Consider the following 19,210-nt stretch of genomic DNA (forward strand, 5'->3'; position numbering starts at 1 on the left):
GGTGCAGGTGACAGGGCGCTGGGAAAGGGTGAGTGTGCCTGCATTTGTATTTCTCGATGGGGAGGACTTGCTGACCTAAAGCTCCCACCTAAGATCAGAGCTCTGGGCTGCATTTAGGAGGCCACACAGAGGATGAGCTAAGCCCTACTCTCAAACATGTCTCGTCATGGAAAATCATGATCTTGGCCTTGGGAAGCCCCCATCCTAAGGAGGAAGACAGAGCCCCACCCTAGAAATGGCTCCATAAATACATGTTGGATGGCACCTGGAAAGTAAGGGTTAAACAGTGTGGTTGTGCCCCACCTTGTCCAGCCCCCTCTCCCTCCTCCCAGATTCCCTGGTGTCTTCCAGGTTCTTAGTGCTCCAGAGCTCTGAGCTCTACATCCTTCCAGGTCCCATTGTCTTGATTTTCCCTACAACCTTAATCTGTCAGCCTAGCTTTGTTTTTGGGGAAGTGGCAAGGAAAGGGGGGCTCAAATCTGAGTTTCCTTGGGATTCCCTAACACATCCTACATCAAGTGCAGAGTAAGCCCCAAAAGAAGCAGTGGGTGATGTCATATATTGGCCCCAATTTTCTCTTTGCTGGTGCATGTGTTTGTGTGTGTGTGTGTGTGTGCGTGTACATGAACGTGTATGACATCTACTCTAACTGATCCCTGTGCTAACTCTATGGTGTGCAGACTCTTAGAGCAGACCTTTGTCTGGAAGGGATCTCAAGGTCTTCCCATGGGCTACTCTGCGGCGGGAAAGCCTTCAGTTTCCAGAAGACCCCTGTTCTGATGCAGACATGCTCCACGGGAGGCACGATGATATTCCCTGCCATTGCATGACGCCAGTATGTGGCTCTTCCTACAGTGGCCATAGGACGGGGCAGCCATTCCTCATACTAGGCTATATGTACCTCCAGGCCCAGCATTTCCTTTGGTTGTGCAAAACTCCTTTGAGACAGGGGCCATGTATCACTGGGGCAGAGCAGGGTGGCAGAAAAGATTGTGTCTTTGGACTTAAGAATCCTGAAGTCATCTCCTTTGCCATTTACTGGCAAGTCCCCTCGCCTGCCCCTTGCTGGGTATCCACCCTTCACCCTGTTGTGGACTTGGGAGGCTGGCCTGCAATCTGCATCAGCAGGCTCCCTTGGCTTTGACCAAAAGGGGGCGCCAGCGAGAGATGAGAGGGAGTTGGAGTTTACTCCTTGACTCCCTTCTATGCTGACTGCTGCTGCCAGAATCTGCCTCTCCCTGGTGGAGGCCCCAGCTCTTCATGCAGCTCCACCTCCTGGTTCTGGTCACCTGACTTGGTCATGGCTTCCAATGGTTACTGGTCCTGGGACGCTGCACGATTACTTGTACTTTTTCTAATCCTTGTCCATACCTTTGTAAATAGTTGTTACATTAAACTTTCCTCAGATGATCCAACAGAGTATACTTTTTATGTTTCCTATTGAAACTCTGGCTGGGACATTCCCAGAGCCCCTCAATCTCCTCATCTGTAAAACAGGGATGGTAATATACAGCTGACAAATTACTAGTCCACACCCAGGGAGATCATGTGTATCAAGGGGCTTTGTAATTTATAGATCCCAAATCCGAACGCTTGTTTCCAGGTAGAAACTAGACTGAGAATTAGGCTGATGTCAAAATCATCTCTGCAGTGAAGATTTTGTGCGCCTCTACATAACTCACTTTGCCTCCTGGGGCCTGATTTCTCACTGATAACATGCAAGGGCCAAACTCCTGACTCTAAGGTCCAGTTGTAGAAAGTAGTGATTCTATGTTCATTTTGCTGTTGAGAAAAAAGAGGTCAGGTGACATGCCCAAGGTCACACAGCAGGTTCATGGCCATCTGCCTGAGAATCTATCTGGGGTGTAGAAGCCTGGGTGGGGTCCATTTTTGGATCTTGGAGACCTGATGGAGCAGACAGATCTGGCCAGAGGAGCCCAGGGCTGGAGGCCTGTTCCCCACGTCTGAGTGGTTCACTCTGCCTCGGCAGGCAGGGTGGACCGTCCCCTGGAGAGAGAGGGTGAGGTTATTAATAACAGTGCTAATAAGAGAGAGAAAACAAAGACAGCAGGGCCTGAGCATTTTTTAAATAAAGAAATTTCCCTCATCTCGTGGTTAATTTAAAAGGTTTATTTCTTGAAATGAATCCTCTTCATCAAACCCCCGATCCTTGAAGATCGGAGGCGACTGCGAGTGCCGGTAATGAATTGATTTGTAACGTGAGCGACACGGCGCCCTCCCGCCCGTGCCCACTGCGGGCCCTTAAACTGCGGTGTTTAAGGGGAAATGAGCTTCTCCATCTTATGGCCTGAAAGCAGCACCAGGCACTGGAGCCAGCGGGCAGGGCGCAGGCCCAGTAGCCGTTCCCCACCCAGAACTGCCGGCTAGCAGGCCACCCGCTTCCGGCTCCTAGCACCTCTTTCCCTTCCTCTTAAGAGGGAATCAGAAGAGCCCCTCAAACCAATACAAACCAAGCCACACAGACCCACAATCATCTGAGCAGATGTACCGCCATACCCACAAGCATAGTTCCACTGAGCCATCGTCAGACCACAGCTGCACTTGACTGCACGATCCCCAACACCACATAAATGGTCTTCCTTCTGGTAGAAGATGCAGAAAAAGTTACACAGACCCCCTTTATTTGTTAATATAAGCATCCGCAGAACTGGATCCAGGCCCAGACATCTAGCCACACAGGAGCACATACCCTGGACATAAGACCTCCATTTCTCTAGGCACGACAGCTAGCTTGGGGATATTTGGCAATGTGAGGGTGGTGGCATGGCGCGGTAGGGCTCGCATGGGCTTTGAGCTATATTTGAATCTAAGTCCCATTATTTCCAATCCGCTAGACCTTTCTCAATCTCAAACTCCTCATCTGTGGAACTAGAGCAACATATCCCTCCTGGGGTTCTTGTGAGGGTGACATTATATATTACATGTAAAAATTCCTTGTAAATTGTTAGCTTCATGGAGCACCTGGCTAATCAGTCAGAAGAGCATGAAACTCTTGATCTTGGGGTCATGGGTTTGAGCCCCATGTTGGGTGTAGTGATTACTTAAATAAATTTTTTAAAAACTTAAAAAAATTTTAAATTGTGGGATGGTTGGGTGGCTCAGTCGGTAAAGCATCCAACTCTTGATTTTGGCTCAGGTCATGATCTCATAATTTAGTTTGTGAGATCGAGCCCAATGTCAGGTTCTGTGCTGACTATGCAGAGACTGCTTAGGATTCTCTTTCTCTCTCCGTTCTCTTTCTCTCTCTGCCCCTCCCCTGCTCACGTGCACATATACACACACACACACACACACACACACTCCCTTTCTAAATAAATAAATAAATAGACTAAAGGGAATTTTTTTCAATTGTTAGCTTCATGAAGACAAGAACATTTGTGAGTGAGGTAAGGTATGTTGAGTATTTAGTACAACTTTGCCATAGGGTAGGTGCTTAGTAAATGCTAGCTAGTAGTGAATTCGTCACCCTCTACTGTATCTTCAACACCTACTATAGTGCTTGATATACATTTTAAAGTAAAGTTATGTTAAATTATCCCTCACACATTGATATTAATGGAAAGATAAGTATGAGAAAGACATACGTGCAGTAACATGGTCACTTAGTGTTTGCAACATACCCAGCACTGTGCTAAATAGAAACAATAGGTTATTTCATTGAATCCTCTCAGCAGGCCTTTGAGATTGTTCTAATATATACCCATTTGCAAATGAAGAAGCTAGGCTCAGAGAAGCTAAGTGGCTTGCCCAGATCACATAGCTGGTAAGTGGAGGAAAAGGGATTTGAACCCGGGTAGTCAGACTCCAGAGTCTGCTTGGGTTGTGGGTGATGTTGAAAAAAATGCAAGAACAGCCTTGCTCTTCAAGGGGACCCATGTGTGCATGGGGCAGAACCAGTTACACCTTGAGACTGCCTCCTTGAACGTCACCGTCAAGATCTCACTAATCCTTTCCAAGTTGTCGACCAGAGACTTGGAGTCATCTCTGGTGGCAGGTCTGGGACAGGTAAATGCGTGGTGCTGGCTCTGGGTGGCTCTCAGACCTGTCACCTGCTCAGGGGCTGGCAAAGCCTGCAATCCTGGCTGGAGTTTTTCTGTGCTTTCAGCTTGGCCACCTCCTCTGCCTCTAACTGATCTCTGCCAGTATGGACTGCTCTATTTGAAGTATGTGTAAAGTGAACCCAAACCCCAAATGGCCCTGGGCACATCCCCATGGCCAAATACTGCCTTCCACCTTCCACCTTCCTGCTTTGGCCACTGCCGTGTTTGCCACCACCACTTGAAGACCAGGAGAACCACTACACCCTTTCTCCTTGTCCTCACGGTCCCTTTCTTGCCCAGGGAGTGAGACAGGTGAGATAGTGCCTTGGTCACAGGCTGGGTTCAGGTTGGAGGAGCCACAAATCATCCACATGGCCGCAAGGCCAGTCTTTATCTGGATCTGACTCTCCTGGCTTCTGAGGGGCTTTTCTCTTTCTCCACATTCCAAGGCCCCCTCCCAATCTCAGTCTTAGAGACAGTTAGGGCTCACGGACCTTCATGAACGGCCCTCCAGGCATCAGTCCCAAGGGACTCTGGTTGAACTGATGCCTGGAGGGCCATTCATGAAGGTGAGACACCCAGTGCCCAACCCAGGAAGACTCTGGGGGCACCCGCGGGCCTCTGCCCACGTCCATGTGGTTCTGTATATCCATGTGTCTCCTCACTCCACACTATGGTGCTGAGTGGGCACAGGGCAGGGGTGAAGGGTACATGCTCCCTCCGACTTCCTGAAGAAAATCATTTTTTGTAACTGTTGGAATCCTGATTGAGCTGTCAAAAGTACATGAAACCAGCCACATGAATGGTAAACTATCCATCAGTCACAGGCCTATTTGTTCTGAGACAGTATAAACATCACACATTTTTCTTCAAAATAGAAAATAATACTTACCCCATCACATCCAGGTAATTTGGTACCCACCCCACAAAGAAACTTATTAGTCACACTGATTTATCCCCTTCTTGTCTCCCAAATTCTTTTTCTATTCTCTTGTCCACCAATCCCACTTTCCTTGAAGCATTAACTCAGTTCGCATTTATTTGTTTAAACCCAGATTTAGCACCCCCTCCCCCAAATGAGGAATGTCAAGGAGAGACATGAAGCAAATCACCCTTGAAGAGACACACTAGTTTGGACCTAACATACAGATTCTGGCCCCGTGGACGAGCACTGACACAGATGGACATATGGTCAGTCCCTATTTGTCTTCAGAGAATGTGATAAGGCCCCTCTGTACCCACCTAACACCTGCCCGCTGGCGATGAGAAAGAGTGTGCATCCACCCTTTTAGGTAAGACCTCTCCCCCTGCACACCTTGGCAGGGCTTTGTCCCTTACAGGGACTCTAGAGTCAAGAAAACACATGACAGGAACTTGGGAATTTATTGAACCAGCTGAAAGAGACCACAACTCTCTCTCTTACCTCTTCTCCAGGCCCCCATATGTTGGTTTCTAAAAAATTCTACCCTGGCATTGACCCCAAGTGGCAATAACAGACAAGTAGGGATAGATGGGTGGATGGATGGATGGGTGAATGGGCAGTAGAAGAAGCAGACAAATGATAGATAGAAAGGCAGATACTTACATGCAAACACACCCTGACAGACATATCCCCACACTGATCATAGAGACACATTCAGTGCAACATAGGAGTTAAGAGTAAATACTCTGAAGGCATCCGTTTAAACCCACCCCCCCACACTCATCTCTAGGTGTATGACCTTGGATAAGTTAGCTGACCTCACTCAGCATTCCTCAACAGAAAATGGAAGTGATAATAGGCTCTACCATGAGGGGCAGTAGGAACTCGACGATAGTGTTGGTCAGCACAGTGCCCAGCAGAGAGAAGTGAATGGGCAGTAACTCATCACTGTCGCTCTTATCACATTGCACATACTTTGCACACATGTGCAACCACCCATGGGAAGCAGAACTTCTTCTAAACTCGGATAACACACACAGACAAATACACACACATTGACAGAAGTAAAGGCTGACACTCCGAGGTGGCACAGACTGGGGTTGAGCAGTACATGCAGGAGCCAGACAGTTCAAACCCAAGCTCGGCCGTTTGCTGGCTGTGTGATTTGGAGCAAGTTACTCAACCTCAGTTTTCCCATCTATAAGCTGAGAATCATCATCCTAATAATAAGTTCCTCCTTGATAGGATATGGTGATGGATAAATGAGTTAATATTTATAAAGCACTTAAAGCACTGTGTGACACATAGTAAACACTGTGTGTCTGATAAATACAATAAATCTCACAACCTCGTAAGCTAATACCTGTCTAGCTCTGAGAGTTTACAAAGCGCTTTCACAGGCATAATCTTATTAGATGCACCCAATAAACTCACAGTCAGGATTTTTATCTTCCTTATTTACAGAGGAGGAAACTGAGGCTACAAAAGATTTGTACAAAGCCCGGTAGCCCGAGAGTGGGTGAGTGGGGGATAATTCAAGTCTCTTGGCTTTAAGTTCCGTAGTCTTTGTACTAAGCAACATACACTGTGAGTGTGTGTGTAAGAATGTTTCCCAAAGAGCCTTTCTCTGCCTTTGTATTGGACTCCTCAACCCTCTTCATTCCTCCCATCTCCCCCTTAAGAGTCCCATGCCTAGGGAATGACCCAAATCAGCTCTTCTCCTGAACCTACAGCATCACCATCATCTGGGAGCTCGAAGGCCATGCAAATTTTCAGACCCCCTTCAACTGGATCATATGGGGGAGGGTAAGGAGGTAAAGGGGGCTGGGGGAAGCTTCTGGAAGAAAAAAAACGTTGACCTGGGTCTCAAATGATGGATAGAGGAGAAAACTCTTAAGAGGTCTGGATGAACACCATCTGGTGAGAAGAAGGGGTGGAGTGTAGCCTGTTGGAGTGAGGGTCTCAGGTTGAGTGTGTGCTGAGGGCTGAGGCTGAAGTCATTGGGTGTATGTCTTTTGGTCTCTCCTGGACTCCACACCAGTTATGTGATCTGTCTTCAACACCCAGGAAAAGGCTTTGTGGGAAATTATCCACTATAGACAAGCCCCAGTGACTCTTCTCCCACAGAGTCAGAGCATGGCTGGAATGAAGTATTCCGTCCCCTTACCTCACTCCCTAGATTTGCCCCCAGTGTGACAGCCCCAGACCTGAATAACTGCAAGGGCTCCCAGCCTCAGTCCTACTGGGCCAGGAATCATAAAGCAAGGGGGTGTTGTGCAAGGGAGATGGGGGGGCAGCTGTGGCCTTCTCCTCCCCACTCCTCTTCTGGGGCTTGAGCCAGGGCCAGCAGAGTCACCAGCGCAGAGGGAGCCCTGGCGGCCTGGAGCTCCTTCCACGACCCCCGCGTGTGCACTCGAGGCTGAGACTCTGAGCTGGGAAGAGTCCAGGGTGAGCTGGCCAGGGGCTCCAAGGCTGGAGAAGAACAAGCCAATCCCAGCCCCCCCCCCCCCCCCCCCCCCCCCCCCCCCCCCCCCCCCCCCCCCCCCCCCCCCGTCCCGCCCGGGGCTGCCACTAGGAGGCTAATGAAAAGGGAAGAGGCAGGCCAGGGCTTGGGCCAGCAGGCGACAGCAAGGGGACAATGTGAGGCAGGAGGGGGGCGGCCCTCAGGCAGGGACAGACAATGTCCCCATATGGGAAGCAGACGGAGCTGCCCCGCCCCCTTTGGTCCCGGGGCCTCGGCAGGCAGCGGCAGGCAGGCTCTCAGCTAACCGTCAAGGCCTCTGGGTAGTTTGTGCCCAAGGAAGATGAGTCCACAGGGCTGTGGCAGGAAAGGGAGAAGGAGGGGAACTCAGTTCAGCAAGAGGCCCAGGGAGGACTCCGCAGGAGGACAGGGAGCCGGGAGTGCACAGCACTCACGTTTCTTGCTTTCCTAAATATCTGTGAAGTAAACCGTTAATCCATGCCCAGAGTGACCGAGTAAACAATACAGAAGTGTGCAGAGTAAAAGGTGAAACTCCCTGTAGCCGGCAACCCCGCTGACTTCCTTTTTCAGAAGCAATTATTTGGAATACGTGCCTTCAAGCAAAGGCCACTTTCTTGTGTAAATCTGGGTGAATCTGTCGCCAGTCCTGTTCTCCTTCTCTTCAAGCCCGGCTCTCCTTGGAGCAGAGCCCTGTGGAGGGCGGCAGGGACAAGATGAAAACACAGGCCGGCCTGCCCGTGATCCCAGGGTGTAAATCATCTGTAATGGTTCCATTTCTACCCAACTTTACCATCCCTCACGAATTTTAAAAATCTTCTGTCCTTATTAACACCAAGCTCCCTTCTTAGTTTTGTCCCTCCCTATCTTTAAACTTTCATTCTGCTTGTTTGTTTTTGTTCCTAAATTATTTCTGCTAGTAATCAGAAGGCATGAATGAAATTTTGAGAATTCCACAGTCAGTTGAGGGCTGAAGTGTTTTGAATATAGGGCCCCAACCAGGCTATCCCCTCATCTTCCAGATGTGAAAACCGGAAAATCAAACAAAGTCTCTGTTCCTTTCTGGGACACCCTCTCTGGGACTCGGAACTACACTAGTCTCTTCCCTGGAGGGAACTAGCAATCGTTGTGTCCTAACTATGTGTCAGACCCTTTATGTGCTGTGCCAGTCAAGACCTGTTGGGCTGCAAGTGATAGAAACCCAATCTGAACCAGTGTAGGCAGAGGAGAATCTACTGGAAGTGGCGTGGACACCCCAGGTAATAAAAGCAAGATTCAAATAATCAAAAGGCAAGAAGGGCAGAGTTGGTACAGAGCCTCAGGAGTACCGGAACAGGACCTGGGTGGGCACCAGGATGCTCTGATTCTGAGCTCTCACCTGCAGCTCCCACCACTAGGGGAGGATCAACTCTCCTCTTTTCCAGGGTGAAGGATCCCAGAGAAAAACCTGATTGGTCCCCATAGGTCAAGTGTATAGTTTAGGACCAGGTGACACTGGCCAGGGATAGGATAGGGTCAGAAGACTCTCTCTCAGACTACACATTGGTTTCCAGAAGAAGAGAACCACCATGCCCAGTGGAGCTTGGCCAATAGTGCCAGATGTGTACAACAATAGGTGGGTTCTTCTAATCTTCACAAGTCTGTGAGGTAAGAATTGTTATCATCCCATTTTACAGGTTGGTAAATTGAGACTTGGGACACAGATTGGTTAACCCAGATCCCAGGTCTGTTTGACTCCAAAACCCATGCCCTTGACAGGTATAATGCTAATTTCCTTGAAGAAAGGAACACCACATCAATGTGAAATATATTTCTAGCAGGCCAGCTGCATGCCAGACACTATGCTAAGCTGTGTGAGGTGGTTAGAGATGAGCCAGATGGAGTTATAGCCAAATAAGGTCACATTCACAGGTTCAAGAGGTTAGGACTTATTTGGACACATTTTTTCTTGGAGGAGGAGGGATACCATTCAACCTGCAACAGACACAGTCAGAGCTGTGCTTTGGATAGACTGCTTTTGTAGAGCTGAACAGGACAAACTACATCCTAGACAAGTGGTGAGGGGACTGTTCGGGAAACAGGAAATGAGGGGATCTGATTTGGGCCAGCGACAATGGGAATGAAGATTTCCTAGGACCTGACACTGCTGGGTGGGGAGAGATGGGGAAGTGGATGAGGAAGTGCAAGGATGAAGGCATGAGGAGGGGGGGTCTTGCAGATTTAAACTCTTGGAGGACAGGGACCGTGTCCTCCATGTCATATCCTCAGTTCCTGGCACAGAGTCTGGGCATCCTCAGTGCTTGCAGAATGTTTGTGAAAGAAATGAATGTGTTCATTTTTGCACATGCTGAATTTGACATAACAGTTGACACAAGCAGGTGGAAATTCAAGCTTGTCATTTGGTAGATAGAGTTGGGGGTTAGATATCTCAACTGGGTGTCCATTTCCAGCGCGATTACAGGTCAGGTCGCAATTGATAGAGCCTATGAAAATGCAGAGAGGGGAGAGAAGAGGTTTGAGGGCTGAATCTGTGGGGCCCAGTCCTGAGGGGATAGGAGAAGGCAGAAGAGCTGGTAGGAGGCCAGCAAAGGAAGTTCAGGGATGGAGGAGGGGCAGTGGGAAGGTGCAATGTCATGGAAATTGAGAAAGGAGACCGTTTCAAGGAGGAGGGATGGAACTGCTGCCAAATGCGCAGAGGTCGTGGAGAAGGAATACTGAGAGGAGCCTGTGGATTTGCTAATTAGGAGACTAGCAGCAGTGTCCCCACCTGGTTAGGGCAGGAGGAGGTGAGGGGAGCCTACTTGGGGCAAAGAACCTAAGAAGGGAAGGAGTCGGTGCACGTGTGTGTGCGTGTGTGCATATGCTCTTGCACTCTTCACAGCTGTGTGGACCTGGTCGGTCTCCAAGAGACAGAATAAAAACAAAAATGGGGCATTTGGCTGGCTCAGTCCGTGAAGCATGCAACTCTTTAGTCAGAGTTGTGAGTTCGAGCCCCATGCCAGGTGTAGAGATTAGTTAAAAATAAAATCTTTAAACAAACAAACAACAACAACAAGCTGGGGCAGAGGTTGACACGTCAGGGTTTGCAAGTGGGGAGAGGACTAGATATGGGGCAGAAGGGAGATGGCCTGGGAAAGGGGAGGGGAATCTTCTGCGAGGGCCAAGGGTCCAGGGCAAGGAGGGCCCAGGCAGATGAGGAAACAAGGCCCAGCCCCGTCCTCAGATCCCAGAGGCAGCTTGATGGTTGAGGTTTCTGTGGCACCTGCCTCTCAGTGAGGGGTGGGGACCAGAGCCTTATCCTCAGTCCCTTAGTCCACATGGAGTCCAGCTACTATCCATCTCATTTACCACTGTATCCCCAAGGCCTGAAGTCATGTTTGGTACATAGACAGGCACTCAGTAAATACTTGTGGTTGGGAATAACAATAACCTCGAACTAAGATCAGTGAAGCACCTACTATGTGTTCTGTGCTATTCTGCATGTATTTGTGCATGTCCACAGGTGCACGCATCTGTAGGTCCTTGATCGTCTATGTGTCCCTGTGTGAAGGTGCACCTGTATTCAGTTGTGTGTTCCCGTGGCTTTGTGAGTACATCCCACTCCCAGGTTTGAGCTCCAAGTTCGTTTCTGTTTGAGGCAGTGATGGTTGAATTTAGCTCTCAGGCGTGTTCAGAGCTCAGTCCTGGGCCCATATCTCCCTTCAGAGGGCCCATGGGGGGGGTCCTCTACCCCCCATGGTTCTGCCCATAATTCTCCTTTCTTGTTTAAAGGGGCCAGTGGGTTTAATGATTAGTTACTGCCTTGTCAATATTCTCACCCAGGGAGAGGATGAATGTCGAGGCGCTGCCCCTGCCACACACACACACACACACACACACACACACACACACACTGTGCAGATTAAGGATGAGGGAAGGGACCCTTCAGGGAGGAGATTTGGGAGAGGGCAGCTCCAGAAAAGTTCTGCAGAGATCTTGGAAGGATCTTACCTCATGATTCTCGTTGCTTCCACAAAGGTGGTGACCTGCAGACAGAATGAGCCCCCTCCAACCACTCCTGTCCTTGGTCCTCTCCTCTTCAACTCCTCCAGGTTCTTGGAGGGAGTGGGAAGTGCACCCCTGGTAAGGGGAGGCCCTTCCTGAGGTGGGACAGCAGGCCTGTCCAAGTTCTCATTGTCATTACCGGAAAGTAGGTGTGTTCCTGTGTTTTTGTGAGTTTCCATTTTCCTGTGCTTTGGTGATGGGTCATCCACGTAGCCAAGTAACACAGTGCACTAGCATATGTGGTTCCTATGTCCCTCCATGTTCATATGTGGCTGTATATGCCCATGACTACGTGTGTGCCTCACAGGCGGTACATCTGTGCTGTGTGTGTATGGGGGTGCACATACAGATGTGTGAATGTGGGTGGAGCATCTGCATCCTGCTATGTGCACCTCTGTCTCTGCCCTTCAGCTGTCAAGGGAGGCCCTCTTCCCACCCTGTTCTGGGTCCTGAACCGCAGTCCCCCTCAGATCAGAAGCTACCCCATATCCACGTAGTAGCTGGCCCTGTGACACTAAATGCCTCTGGGGCAAACTCCAAAGCCTCCCCACACTTCATAGCTTCTGATCCCTAACCACCCTAACCATTAAGCCCGCAACTTTGACCCTCTCCCCTTTGACTTTCAGCTTCTGCCCCTCAATCTAACTTCACTGGATCCTGCCCTGGAAGAAAGGGGAAGAAGAAGGGGACTCTGAGGCCAGTTCCCCTGTCAGGACACAGAACCTGAGGAGGGGAGCCTGGGGGCCTGGGGTAGCTGAGGGGAGGGACAGGCAGGAGGAGGCAGGGTGGGGCTGAGCCTGGCAGAAAAGAAACGCTAGGACTCATGTCCATCCTGCAATCCCCCTGCCCCGCCACACACACACTCACACACACACTCACATACACTCACCCTGTTGGAAGGTGACATTTGCTATTAACCTTATATTGGGCCATTTTGTAAATCAATGTCACTTACATTTAATAACAAGTGTAATCAAAGGAATTATGCAAATTTAATTTGATGCTTCTTGAATTATGCAAATCCTCGGTGCACATAATGTTCTCTGACATGTGCCCGTTGGAGAGAGAGAGAGAGACAGAGAGAGAGAGAGAGAGAGAGCACACGCAAGGGAGAAAGTGGGGAGGGGCTAAGAGGGGGAGGAGGGTGGGAGTGGGGGTGGGCTGAGATGTGGGACTGGGGGAGAGGAAGGCTTCTGTGGCCCAAGTGCTCTCCCTCATGGATGGAAAGGGGTGGACAGGTCTAAAACCGCCACCTTCCCCCTGACCCCCTCCCTGGCTCTAGCATTCCCTCTCCCCTGTCCACACACAGCATGACCTTGCTGACCATTTGTCCTCAATGTCTACTTCTGTGAAATGGGAGTGGCCAAAAAGTGCTGACCACTCATCGGACCAAGGATCCTGCTATAGCCTGATCCTCTCAGAGGTCAGTTTCTCAGCTCCCAGCCCCCATGGCAAGGTGACCTGTTGTGGCACTAGGCAAGATGATTGCCTTTTGTGTTCTTAATGGTCTTGAGGTCCTGGCGGAGAGAATTGCACCATCTATCATATGATAATAAAAACCTGTTGATCTACTCCCAGGCACATATATGACAACCTTAACATGGTGACAATACACTTATATTGACACATGCATTTATATCCAAGATAACAAAGCCACAAACAGCCCATGCAAACAGTATGTATAAACATACAAGACAATCAAGCTTGGACCCAGTTACTCCCAGAGACCCACATAAAGTCTACAAAGATACACAGTCAGGTGAGCCCTTTGATACATGAGCATTTAAAAGCTCGCCCAGACACACCTGGGCCCAAGAGACATTGATTCCTAGCGGTATACTTATGCCAACGCATGCTGATGCTCATAGCCAACACACACTAATGCGACATGTGCACATACAAGGTACATTCCCTGATGATGACGCACCTCCACTGACTCCTAAAGCAAACTAAGTGGTCCAAGGAAGCTCCTAGTTGCAACAGTGTCCTTTCCTGTCAGGCTCTGCCTGATGTTTCTTTGGCCCTGCCTTCAATGTCGTCTGGAATAGGGCAAAAACCATTAATCTGAACAGAAGTGATTCTGCAGTGAGGTGAGCCAGAGTGAGGGGGCAAGGCCACCCAGGCCACAAAACTGTTCCCCAAACTCTGAATGCTGGCTCAAGCCACAAAAGGGGCATCTCAGGAGGTTCCATCAAGGTCCTAGGTGTGAACCAGCTTCCCCTAGACCCTCACCTATTCCACAGTCACCACTCACCACTAAGGTCATCACAGACCAGCCCAGGGCCCTGTCTGTGTGAGGAGGGCAGAGCAATGGTGGACATGTATCCATGGTATAGGTGTGTCATGTACCATGGGTGTGTCTCACCCTCTCCACGAGTCAGTATGTTCAGATTGTCAGAGTGTGTGTCCCTATGCTCTATTTCATACAACATGTGAGTAAATGAATACTTGATAAATTGGAATTTTTACAATGTTGAGTTGCCAAAATATGGATGTCATCACACTTTATCAGGTGGCGTTAGGGTGTCTGAGTTGATATAATGTGTACCTAAATCTATCTCACTGTGTCTGCATGGCCCCAGTGTGTGTTTCCATGCTTGAATAGTCATCTTGTGTTCTTGTGAGCAAGTATGTTTCAGTGAGCAGAGTGTGAGTCATTATGTTTAAATTGTCACCACGAGTATATCATTGTATTTGCACTGTTGCTATGTAAGGCTAATTGTGTTGCCAGGTTTGAGTTATCAGGGTATCACTGTGTCCCCTGCATCACTGTATGTATTGGTTTTGAGTTGATACAATATGTGTAATTATGTCACCTTTCTTTTAATTGTCCCCAAATTGTGAGACTATCATGAGGTTTGAATAATCCCAGTGTATCTCTTTGTACAACTCAAACTTTGAATTGTCACGGGTTATCTTTTGGTGGCAATGTATTTGCATTTTAACAACATGGCGTGTGTCTCTCTGAGTTGGCACAATGCACATGCCATGACGTTTGAGCATCATGTTATCACATGGTGACGTTGTTACAATGTGTCTATGTGAATCATTGTTTTGATTGTCACAATGTATGATTATATATCACCATGCATGTGTAATGCATCTGAATTTATGTTACAATGTTATAATATGTGCCTGTGACTGTCGTGATTAAGTTGTCACAATGTGTATTGCCATGTTTGAGGTGTTACAAAGCCTGTTTGTCACAACTGTTGAGTCCATTACCAAGTTTAGGTTGTCAAAATGTATCTATGTGTTGCTAGTGTCGAGGCATCACAGTGTTTTATCCTGTGGGTTTGCATACTTTTGTCTATGTGTGTCTGAACACGTTTGAGGTGTTATAATACCTGTGTGTTACCATGTTCGAAGTGTCTCTTAAAAATGTGACTGACAACCTGCTTCACAGCATGGGCTCAAAAGTGAGAGACTGAAAATGAGAGGGAAAGAAGGAGAGCTGGAGAAGGAAGGAAGCTGGGTCTTCATCAAGATGGGATGAGATGGGAGCTGGTGAGGGTTAGGGACAGAGTGAGCTCTAATTGGCCCGCGGTGAATTATTCACATGTATAATCCTCGTGGAATTTCAGCGCGGGCAGTGCCAGTAAATGCTGTGCATGTTTAAAAGTCATTTCCATAAGTAAGTGCAATTTCTCTACTGTTTGCCCCTGTTTAATGAAGTGAAATCTTGTTTGCATTCCTCCCAATTTCCCAACGAAAGGCGCCCAACCGTTCGCACCAAAATTACACCGCCCAAATTAAAAGTCGGGCTCCGAAGGAGGTGAGGGGACAGCAGCATTGGGCCCTTCTGGGAGGGCCTGTGGAGGGGTGGGGGGCAGGCAGAAGCCAGGCCTGGGTTTTTCAGCTCATTGCCTCCCTGTAGTTCTTGCAATTTCAAGTGCTCCCCCCGCCATGTTCCCCACCCCTACTTGCCCCTATCGGGTTCTTGCTCTCTTTTTCCTCCCCTTTCTTTAAATGAATCCCTAGGGCACAGGGACTGGGCATGATGTTTGCTCATGTATATGTAAATGCACTCCTCTATGTATTTATATACATGGTCTTCTACGTACTTGTGAAATTGTCATATACAGTATACTGTGACCATTGAAACACAATGATTCTCACACACAGTGTAACAACAAAACACAAATGACTACATGTGTTTACATGTGCATCCCTGCCTGTATACATATGTGGACTTGTGTAGGTATCTAGCTTTGCGTGTTTGGCGTATTGTATCTGAGATAGATGGGTGCATGACTGGTATAAAGGGACAGAGAGGAGATGGTGGGTATTTGTACAGTTTCTCTGGTTGCCCAGTGGTAGACTCAGCTCTGTTGCCGGAGGTCCACTGCTTTCTGAGAGGCATGTGGTCAACCCCTCACCTGCCCCACAGTTGACTGCGCTGGGGCCCCGAAGGATCAGAGGAATGATTCATTCCACTCCATATGAAAGCGCTGTCTGGCCCTGTGGGGACCGGTGAGATGACTGACCTTCCAGCGCTAGCTCCTGTACGGCACTTGAACAAAGGTGCTCCTGACTGGGCTGGCGGGGTATCCCTCAAGGCCCTGCTCTCTCAAAACTCCACCCCTTCCTAGTGCCAAATGGCCCCTGCATGAGGGTCACTTTGGCACGGAGACTAAAACAGCATCGCAGACTGACCTTATTTGGATCAGCTAGAAGAGGGTTGGGAAGGCAGTGAGGTGGTGTTGAGGATAGGAAAAGGTGGTCCCACCCACCAGGGCCTCCCAGCAACTGTAGAATCCCCACCAAGGACTCTGGAGGCTTTAGAATTCTGAGAGCTCAAGCTCTGGAGGCAAAAGAATGGTATTGTGTCACTGTGTGAGATAGTGTGTTTTTGGTCTCTGTCAGTTCAATCATCTTCTGCTGCCCACCTTCTTCCAGTTTACCTTACCAGTGAGCCTGAAGAGTACAGACAAATAAGTGGCATGACTACCACAATACTGTCACCTTCATATCCACAGACGTTAAGGCCACCACCTTCTCCTCGACACATCACTGTGGGAAACTGATGGAATGGCTGGAAGGGGTTCAGCTGTCCACTGAAGGTCTGGTGGTCATTCAGAGGTGAAATCCTAAGGAAAAGAAATTTAGAGAGGGGAAAAATGGATCAGTTGATTAAGAGTCAGGCAGTCCCCCCTTGGAGAAAGCTTCTTTTCTCACACCTCTCTGATGTCCTTAGGAAGTGGGACTTCCGGGCGCCTGGGTGACTCAGTTGGTTAAAGCCTCCGACTTTGGCTCAGATCATGATCTCACATTCGTGGGTCTCATGCTCTGTCTCTCTCTGTATCAAAAATAAATAAAACATTTAAAAATTTTTTTAAAAAGGAAGTGGGACTTCTGGCACAGGGACAAAGTGTCATCCTGGTCATGACTTCCCCACCTTCTCTTTTCCCATTTTGCATTCTGCTATTGATGTAATCAGCCCCAAGGATGGCTCTGACTTTTTCTTCCACATTTTAGAAACCATCTGTGGCTCCCCACTGCCTGAAGGATAAAGTCTATAATCCTTCTGCTATCCCACAAAACAAGCCTCTCTCAAGAGGATATTCCTTTCCCCTCCAACTTGCTTTCTAGCCTTAGCTCCCAATGATACTTCTCCACCCCCTCGGTATGCCCCCTAAAGCGTCATCCAAGCGAGTAGGAAAACTAAATACTTTCCAACCTCCTCCATGTTTCCCCACATCCTCAATTCTGTCCACACTCTTCTTTCTGCTTCACATGCCACCATTAGCCTCACCTCCATTCAATTCCTGCCTGGTAGAGTCCTACCGATATTCAAAGACAGGTTTGATGCTACTTTCTCCAAAATGTTCGTGCCGGTCCCCACTATGACTACTACCAGAAGCCACTGATTCCTGAAGCATGGTTTCTCTGTCTCTGTGATAAGAATTTTTGTGCCCTTTCTCCTTGCCTCCTGGGGACCAGTCTTTCTGAGCATTCGGCTTTGAACATCGCTGAGTGAGGGTAGGGAGGCACTCAGGCTTTGTGAATGAGCTGATGGTTGACTACAGAACATGCATGGAGAGTTAGGATGGGTTTGCGTGCATGTGTCGGGGGATAGAGCTCATATTTGGAGCGCCTCTCCCTATCCTAACCCAACACAGTCAAATGCCAGCCCCAGTTGTCCATGACCCCCATCTTTATCTTGTTTTTCTCTCTGTGCCAGCAAGGACTGACAACATCATGACCTTGGCAGAAGAAGACAGGTAGGGGCTTTCTGCTATCTCGTCCAGTGAGGAAGACTCTGGATGGAACTGACCCCATCCTGCCTCCAGGAAACCCTGTCAGTATTATCCAGGCTTCTACTTTCATTAGTAAGGTGCTTCCTACTTAATAGGGAAAGACTTCCCTTAATGTGATGACAGCCCCGCTTCTCTCCCTCGCCTGCCTTCCATATTAGCTACACCGTTCCTCCCACCAGGAATTTCCCAGGCCTATCAGGAGACCCTCCACTATATCCCCTTAGCAGCCGAGTCCCCTCACTGATTTCCTCCATTAGCCACCCCTGGTCCTTCTGTTACCCACCCCACCGCCCATCTAACCCACTCTCATTGAAGAGCCACCACCAAAACGCCATTAGCCCTTCTTGCCCTTCTCTTCCTTCTAGTTATCTCACAGAACTCCCTTCCCTCCGACCTCTTCCTCCATCCCGCAGACACACCCTGGCCAGTTCGGAGAACTCTCCAGTCAAAATCCTCAGGAAAAGGGCTTCAGCTCCATTTCTAGACACACCCTTAGGCCCCACCACCTCCCCAGGCAGAGCTGGGTGGCCTCTGCTAGGTGCCCGGGGCAGGGGGTCGGAGGGTCGGGATGGGTTCCAGACAGGAAGGAGGCGTGGACTTCAATCTGGAAGGTCTCTGTGGGCCCTTCCCCCTCCCCTTAGCAAGTCTGGGAACTCGGCCCAAGCCTGGTCCTCGCTCCCCCGCCCTCGCCTCTCCGCGCTTTCATCAGAATTCAATTTCCGCCGGTAAGTGACTCCGCGGGCCCCTGATCCTTCCCTTGATGAATGAGCCGCCCGGCCCGGCCCCGTCCGTCACCGTCACCCTCGCCTCGGCCCGGGCTGCTGCCGCCCCCAGCCTCGGCCCCTCCACTGAAGCCGGCCCGACCCCCCACAGCTCACACCCAGACCCCCGCCGCCCACGTCTCTTCGGGTTCCTCCCCCGCTTCCAGCAGCCCGCCCCACCCCCATACCCGCGTGGCTTTCTCGGTCCGGATCTCTGTCTCTCTCTCTCTCTCTCTCTCTCTCTCTCTGTGACTCTATCTCTCCCTGTCTCTGCTCTCTCTCACTCTCTCTCTCTCTTCCCCTCCCTCCCTCCTTCCTCCTTCTCTCCCTCTCTCTCTCTAACACCTCTATTCATCTCTGGGAGCAACATCATTTATTTTGCACTTCCCAGATAATTTACTTTTTTTCCCTTCTACAGGAATTCTCCATTTCCCTATAAAATGAAAATTCATCTAGAATTACATCTTATGTCATCATTATGTTTATTAAGCGTGGATGATGTATATGAACAGGACGGGCTTGCTGCTGAGTGCTTAATGGTGCATAAGATTAAGCCGAGGCTCTCAGCTGCGCAGCGACTCCCCTCCGGTTCCCATGTTGTCGAGGCATGCTGGGAGTACAAGTTCCGAGCGCACGGCCAGGTGAACGCGCCGCCGCCGTCGCCGCGCGCCCCTCCCCCTCCC

General features: G+C 49.4%; 1 long non-coding RNA gene across 2 annotated transcripts; it reads right to left on the reverse strand.

Moving 5' to 3' along the window:
• Positions 1–1,782: 1,782 nt before the first annotated feature.
• LOC115273462 lies at positions 1,783–16,204 on the reverse strand. 2 transcript variants are annotated; one of them, XR_003900810.1, is made up of 3 exons: positions 16,163–16,204; positions 2,518–2,600; positions 1,783–2,007 (listed from the first exon to the last, which is right to left on the reverse strand). It is a non-coding gene; the product is annotated as an uncharacterized LOC115273462 (long non-coding RNA). The 2 variants fall into 2 exon arrangements; XR_003900811.1 differs by having other exon boundaries at positions 2,518–2,603; positions 16,163–16,201.
• Positions 16,205–19,210: the final 3,006 nt, after the last annotated feature.

This window comes from Suricata suricatta, chromosome 2 (genome assembly GCF_006229205.1).
Source record: "Suricata suricatta isolate VVHF042 chromosome 2, meerkat_22Aug2017_6uvM2_HiC, whole genome shotgun sequence".
Lineage (NCBI taxonomy): Eukaryota > Metazoa > Chordata > Mammalia > Carnivora > Herpestidae > Suricata > Suricata suricatta.